We start from the raw sequence: 8,565 nt of genomic DNA on the forward strand, positions 1-8,565 counted from the left end.
ATCGCCTAAGTTATAAACTTTCCGAGTGGAGAGAAATCCTCCCACTCAGGGGCTTAGCTGCGACCCCGTAATCGCCTAAGTTAAAAACTTTCCGAGTGGAGAGCAATCCTCTCACTCGAGGGCTTAGCTGCGACCCCGTAATCCCCTAAGTTAAAAACATTCCGTGTGGAGAGCAATCCTCCCACTCGGGGGCTTAGCTGCAACCCCGTAATCGCCTAAGTTAAAAATGTTCCAAGTGGAGAGCAATCCTCCCACTCGGGGGCTTAGCTGTGACCCCGTAATCGTCTAAGTCACAATACAACGTACGCTCCATCCCGATCCGCAAGGACGATGAGGTGTCGACTGAACACCGCGTCTGAGCTATGCCACAAATACAACATAAGCTCCACCCTAATCCACAAGGACGACGAGGTGTCGACTGGACACCACGTCTAAGCTACACCATAGATAAAATGTGCGCTCCATCCCGATCCGCAAGGACGACGAGGTGTCGACTGAACACCGCATCTGAGCTGCGTCACAAGTACAATGTGTGCTCCATCTCGATCCGCAAGGACGAGGAGGTGTCGACTAAACACATTGTCAGAGCCACTCGTCGTTGAGTGAAAAGGACAAATTCGTTCAGAATCGAAAAACATTCGGAAGCAACAAAAGAAAGAGCCACGATATTCAAGGAAAACAAAGTTCGGATAAATCCCGCAAAAGTTTAGAACCGCGATGGGCAGAAGTGCATAGGCATCAATCCCGAAAGAGTTTAATGGTTACATAACCACTCGGCATCCCGAGGCAAATAAAAGGTGCGGCATAATGTTTCGTTCACTCAGCCGGAGAAGGACTCGTTGGATCACAGAAACTGTCAAGGTTGATGCTGTCTGCGATGCAAGTAGCAGCGTCAAGGAAGGTGTCCATGAAAGACTGGAAAGTGAGCTTTTTGTGTTGGCAACCTTGAGGGCCGCAAGCTTGTCTTCTTTGATGTCCTTGCAGTGCACTCGGACCAACGACAGAGCAACGTCAGCACCACAGCGAGCAGATGACTTCTTCCATTCCTGCAATCGACCGGGGATTTGGTTCAGTCGAGCCATCAGAGACTCAAGATCCTGCGAGAGTTCTGCCTGAGGCCAGAGTTCAGCATCAACCTGTGTCATCGCGGCCTTCAGTCAAGCAAGGTAGTCCACGGCGCTGTCCAGGCGAGACTCCAACCGCAACACATTCATCGCAATGTCGTGTTTGACAAGACAGCTTATGGGATAGAGACCTGTCTTGACCCGCCCAATTTCTGCTTCGAAGTCTCGGCAAAGTTCTGCGCAGTCGGAAAAATAGTGAATCGACAGTTTAACAAGGCATGTCAGTCGACATCACAAATCAGTCGAACATGAGGAAATACCTTCAAGTTTTAAGACCAACTTCGCAGCAAGCTGCCCCAGATAAGACTCCAGCTCGCCCTTCTTGGCTTTGAGGCTCCCCACTTCATTAGTCTAGATCTCCTTGTCTTTCTTTAGTTGCGCAATCTCCTCTTCCAACTTGCCGACTGAAGCCAACTTCTTGTCCGCAAGTGCTGTTTTCTCTTGCGCCTCCTTCTGGGCCATAGCAAGATCCAGATCCTTCTGCTCCAGAGCCTGCTTCATTTTCTCTAAAGAAATAGCATTCTTCAGACGAGCCTGAAGTTGACGGTTTTCACTACGCACATCTGTTCGAGTGAAATCACTCGGTTCGAAGAGACTGGAAAAAAGAAAGGGAAATCATAAGGTGAAAGGTTGACGAGTGGTTACCTCCGATGATAGTTGTTTCGTCCTGGGCCTTTTTGAGGTTGTTCTTAGCCAATTCCAGATCAAGGTTGATGCTGACCTGCTTCTTATCCAGCTCAGAAAGTTGAGCCCCAAGATCACAAGAATTCTACAGTCAACAAAAGGGATATGTCAGTCGACAGGAACAAAAGTCTGTCTCAGTAAAAGTTGCTCTAGGACTACCGCTGAATCAAACATTCAACAGTAGTCTCGAGGACTACACCCAGTGGGTGCACTTGGCGTGCCCCCACTGGTCCGGTTCTTACACTCGCATGGTCTGCCCAACATGAGTAAAAAAAGGAGCGATTCTCAGACCCCAGCCCACTACCAGCAGTCGACCGTGGTCTCGGGGACTACACCAAGTGGGTGCACTATGCCTGCCCCCACTGGTTCAGAAAAACACTCGAATCAACCTAGTCGACTCAAGTGGAAAGGCTATTCAGTTTGACTACAAAAACACCCTAGTGGGTGGTTGGATGAGAAATGCAGACTCATAGATGCACATAATAGGTTCCAAAACGCTCATCTAAGGACATCGTATGGGCAGTGAAGTGACAGTTGCAACTATCACTACTCAAGAGATCATTCGGAAACCAACTAACCTTGACGTTCGCTTGTAGAGCAGTAGTGGCGTTGTAGGCGACCTGACTGGCCTCATGCACCATCTTCATCTGGTCCATCACGAGGTTCACCAGGAGAAGAGCCTCCCTGGCAGCACTCGGCGGATCGTCTGTTGTCTGATATGCAGCGAAGAGCAATGACGGCAACGCAGTCGGAGCAGCCACAGGATCGAATGCATGAAGTTGTTGTTGGGTTCTACGGTAGGGTGCGTCGACTGCAAATTAAAATTTTCCTACGCGCAGAACAACCAGGAACATGCTATGGGAGATGGACCACAGATCATTACCACTAGACGCGCAGTGCCGTGCAACGGAAGTAGAGTTGAGGCAGCGCGTTCCCAGAGTCGCCTCGCGATCCCGGAGTCATCTCCTCCTTGCCAGTCTCCCACGTAGCCGATCGGATCCCGCGAATAGGTTCGCCGGAGCGGCGCAAGTGCACCACCTCTAACGGTATCCGTGCGTGCAGGAGGAACATCGTGCGGCGGACTGCTAGGTCCGGTCACACAACCGGCGGCCAGTGGAGGTGGCTATTCGCAACACATGCAAACCCTAGTGACAGCACCGAAGCGATCAACCCATGAGTGTGCCGCACCTCCAGTTTATATAGGCGTCCATCACGGGCTCAACACTTGGGCCTTGCACAGACCCTTAAGCCCACAAGTCTACTCGGCCATAATCCGAATACAGCTCGGATCACATCCGACCAGTGTCTTCGGATCCAACCTCATAGGTTCCTTCCCTTAAGCGCGTGACCCCTTAGGTTCAAGTCGGCTTGGTCGAAGTTCGGATCACCCCCGAACTGCACGGTTGGTAGCGACCTCTAGCAAGGCATGTCGAACATCAAGCAGACTATGAAGCTGGTTAGGCAAACCTGTACAACATGTCACACTTCTGTTCCCTTTGCCACATGATATATGTTGTCGGGCTCAAGGCGAGATTGTCATCCTTGTGCTAGCCCGACCTCTTTCTCGTTCTAGTGATTCCGACCATTATCCGGATTATCTCACAATCCTTATCGCATGGCGATGCTCATCCTAGTCGGATCACACGAGGGGCCCAGAGTATATCTCTCCTGACCGGAGGGGCAAATCCCATCTTGCTCGACCACGTCTCGTAGCATGGGTCTGGACAAGCCTGAAATCTACCTTTGTAACTACCCAGTTACGGAGTAGCGTTTGGTCAGCCCAAAGTAGGTCTGTCACCATCCCGAGCACATGCGTCAGCTCAGGTCTTAGGACACAAGACGTATGTTGTACTAGAGACTCAGATATGACATATCGCTGCGTCTCATAGTTGGGTCTGTCCAACTCGGACCTTATCTCAACTCGGATCCGACTATGTCGAATCCGACCAGATCCTTCCGAGTCCATATTATCCGGTTAGCATCCAATGCTCCATGGCTAGTGAGACCAAGCCATCGACCATGTCATATGCCAGTCTAGTCGGCTGTGCATCCACACAGCCCTTTCGACTAGGGACCATTTAGGACAGTCATCATACAATGCATAGTCCCACAAACAAGTCACGTACTCGCCGATACACATCATTGATAATGTCCAAGGACTATCTTTATTCATAACACATAGGAAATATCATCATACACGATTTCCTCTAGGGCATATCTCCAACAGTCTCCCACTTGCACTAGAGTCAATCAAATAGACATCGACTGCCCATAGCTCTAACGTGCCCCTCATGCTTGGGTTGTGGAAGCGGCTTAGTCAATGGATCTGCAACATTTGCATCCGTGTGAATTTTGCATATGTCTACATCACCATTATTTACGATCTTTCGTATTAGGTGATATTTCCGATCTATGTGTCTGACCTTGTGGTGATTCCTCGGCTTCTTGGCTTGTGCGATGGCACCAGAATTATCACAATAAAGGTCCAACAGTTTTACCGAGGCTGGGAAAATACCAAGATCATCCAGAAAATGCCGGATCCAAACACCTTCCTTTGCAGCTTCACAAGCCGCACAGTATTTGGCTTCTGTGGTAGAATCGGCTACCATTTCTTGCTTGGAACTCATCTAGCTCACTGACCCTCCATTCATGACATACACAAATCCGGACTGTGATCGACAATCATCTCTATCGGTTTGGAAACTAGCATCGGCGTAACCCCTTACGACGAGCTCTTCCTCACCTCCATAAACTAGGAACATCTATTTAGTCCTTTTCAGGTACTTCAAAATAGTCTTTACCGCTGCCCAGTGACTCCTTCCTGGGTTCGCCTGGTATCTGCTTGTTAGGCTTATTGAAAAAGCAACATCAGGCCTTGTACATATCATGGCATACATTATGGAACCGATTGCCGAGGCATACGGAATCCTACTCATCCTGCTTCGCTCATCAGATGTCGAAGGACTCTGAGTCTCGCTTAGCCTTATACCATGTGAGAGTGGCAAGAACCCTTTCTTCGCCTCACTCATGTTGAACCGCTTCAACATTTTACCTATGTACGTGCTCTGGCTTAAGCCGTGCAGCCTCCTCGATCTATCTCTATAGATCATTATGCCTAAAATATAGACTGCCTCACCAAGGTCCTTCATCGAAAACTTGCCATTCAATGACTCCTTGACCGTGTTCAACATTGAAACATCATTTCCGATCAGTAGTATGTCATCCACATACAAGATCAAAAAGACTATTGAGCTCCCACTTAACTTCTTGAATAAACAAGCGTCCTCTTCGCTTTTGATGAAACCGAGACCAGTGATGACCTCATCAAAACGAATGTTCCAGCTCTGAGATGCTTGCCTCAACCCATAAATGGATCTCTTGAGCTTGCATACCTTACCAGCGCTAGTCGGATCGACAAAACCCTCGGGTTGTATCATATACACGTCCTCGGTTAAATTTCCATGAAGGAAAGCCGTCTTGACATCCATCTGCCATATCTCGTAATCGAAATATGTAGCTATAGCTAGTACGATCCTCACCGACTTCAGCATCGCTACCAGTGAGTAAGTCTCATCGTAGTCAATTCCTTGAACTTGTCCATAACCCTTAGCAACAAGCCGAGCTTTGTGTATCTGAACATTTCCATCCACATCGGTTTTCTTCTTAAAGACCCATTTGCAACCAATGACTGTTACGCCAGGCGACGGATCAACCAAGTCCCAGAATTTATTATCATCCATGGACTTTAACTCGGATCTCATGGCCTCCAGCCATGCCTCGGGATCTGGGCTCACTATCGCTTCTGCATACGTAGCCGGCTCGTCGCTTTCTAGCAACAATACATCACGCACTCTACGCAATCTTTCCGACCTCCATGGTTCCGGTGCCGCTTCCACTACGGGTTCCCTGACTGACTCCAGTATGATCTCATCACCAGCCGAGCCGTCCCCGAGTGGTCCTCGAATTTCTTCGAGTCAGACCGTCCTCCCACTGGCCTCTCGGCTGAGAAACTCTTTCTCAAGGAAAACCCCTTTCCAAGCAATAAACACTTTCTTCTCTTCCCGGTTGTAGAAGCTATATCCCAAGGTTTCCCTCGGATATCCCACGAACATGCATTTATCCGACTTGGATGTAAGCTTATCTGACATAAGTCTCTTGACAAATGCTTCACAACCCCAAATCTTTAGAAAAGACAAACTGGGAGTCTTCCCGGTCCACATCTCATGTGGTGTCTTGTCTACGGATTTTGATGGTACCCTGTTAAGTGTGAAAGCTGCAGTTTCTAGAGCGTATCCCCAGAATGACAAGGGTAAATCCGATTTGCTCATCATAGACCGGACCATGTCCAACAAGGTCCTATTCCTCCACTCCGACACGTCGTTTCTTTGTGGCGTACCCGGAGGTGTGAGCTGAGGTACTATACCTCGACTTTTCAGATGATCATGAAACTCTTCGCTCATGTACTCACCTCCACGATCAGATCGCAGAAGTTTTATAGTCTTGCCGAGCTGATTCTCAACCTTGTTCTAAAACTTTTTGAACTTTTCAAAAGTTTCCGACTTGTGCCTCATCAAATAGATATATCCATATCTACTCAAGTCATTGATAAAAGTCACGAAGTACTAATAGCAGCCTCTGGCAGTTGTGCTCATTGGTTCACACACATCACTGTGTATCAGTTCCAACAACTCGGACGCCCCCTCACAACTCTTTGCGAAAGGAGACTTAGTCTTCTTGCCTAGCAAGCATGATTCACATGTCTCGAACGACCCGAAGTCGGACAAAGTCAGGAGCCCATCATCATGGAGCTTCTTCATGCGTTTCAGACTAATGTGTCCAAGCCGGCAATGCCAAAACTATGTCGGATTTATCTCATTAGGCTTATGCCTCTTGACATTCACGTTATAGACCGGTTCCATTTCTAGATTTAATATAAATAGCCCATCAACAATGGGTGCATAGCCATGGAACATGCCATTCAAAAATATCGAACAACCATTGTCCTTTAAATTGAATTCATAACCCTGACTCATCAAGCATGAGGCAGAAATAATGTTCTGACTAAGTGCAGGAATGTAATAACAATTATTCAATTCTAAAATAAATCCAGAAGGAAGCTGGAGCTGCATCATGCCGACCTCCAACGCAGCAACTATTGCTTTGTTGCCGACCCTGATGTCAATCTCCCCTTGTGCCACACGCCTAGTTCTTACCAGCCCCTGCATCGAGTTGCAAATATAAACAATTGATCCGGTATCAAATACCCAAGAGCTACTCGGTATGTCAGCAAGGTAAATGTTTATAACATATGCAACAAGTGTACCTTTGCCTGAAGAAGCATTTCCGACCTTCTTGCCATGCTCTGCAAGCCACTTGCTACAATTCCTCTTCCAGTGACCGGTCTCCTTGCAATTATAGAAAACGGTCTTTGAGTCCGGTCCAGACTTCGGCGCAGCGACGGAGGTTACTATATCCGTGCCTTTGCCTTAGCCTTCTTCTTGGACCAACTCTTCTTGAACTTAGCCGATTTCTGCACCATCAACACTTGATGCGTGCCTTTCTTAATATCCCGCTCTGCCACTTTGAGCATCCCATGCAATTCAGTGAGCTTCTTATCCATGCCATGCATATGATAGTTCAAGATGAACGTCCCATAGCTGGGCGGAAGAGAACCCAGAACTGCATCTGTAGCAAGCTCATCCAAGAGCGGGAAGCCCAACCAATCCAAAGCTTGCACATATACGATCATCTTGATCACATGTGGGCTCAGTGGATCACCTTCCTTTAGCTTACAATCCATCAAGGATCGCTAGACGTTGAACCTTTTAGTCCTAGCCTGTGTCTGAAACATGCTCTTGAGACTCTCGATCATATCATAAGCCTCAACATTTTCAAAATGATGGTGTAAATTGGGCTCCATACAAGCCATCATCAGACAACTGATCTCCGTTGATTCATCAACGAGTTTCTGGTAGGCATTCTTAGTTGTGGCATTAGCATTATTGGCAGGTTCCTCTGGAAGTGGATCCTCTAGAACATGTTCCTTTTTATCGTGCTTGAGAACAATTCTCAGATTTCTATACCAGGTGGTAAAGTTTGTTCCATTCAGTTTATCCTTTTCCAGAATTGTTTTCAATGCAAAGTTGGGTTGAGCAGGTGGTGCCATTGATCTGCAACAGAAAATATGCAATCACTAAGCAATGTGTTTATGTAGAGTAATTCTAGCCTAAATAGAAATACTCCCACTGAAGTCAGCATCCCTCCGCAGACTCTCAGTGATTCAGATCCGACTAGCGCATGCGACTAGTGAGCTTTAGCATCACTGCTAGCCAACATACCTATCCGGTAAGCAACTCCTTGCTAATTGCATTTCTATACGACTCCTGTCGGCCGGGAAGGTATCTTATACCCCGGCTCCCAACCTTCTTTGCCACAAGGCCCAAAACCGTTTTGATAGCCTTGTCAAGTTAACTTGATGCAATGTATGTCCGTGTCCGACATGAACCCTTCAGTTCAAGGACACCTAGCAGCACCCCAATTTTATGAGCCCACTACTAGACGTACTTGATGTGCGAAGGTGCAACATCGGGAATGGAAATTTACTTGATATTCGTGAGGGATCTTTCTACCATTCTAACATACATAGAAACAAAGAAGCATAACAATCACAAATAAACACATATTGTGAAATAGTATGGCTCCTTCATGGACATTCTTCCAGGTCGGCTCCGACTCCGATGACCATCTAGGAACTCCA

The sequence above is a fragment of the Triticum dicoccoides genome, chromosome 4A (assembly GCF_002162155.2).
Source record: "Triticum dicoccoides isolate Atlit2015 ecotype Zavitan chromosome 4A, WEW_v2.0, whole genome shotgun sequence".
In the NCBI taxonomy this organism is placed as follows: Eukaryota; Viridiplantae; Streptophyta; class Magnoliopsida; order Poales; family Poaceae; genus Triticum; species Triticum dicoccoides.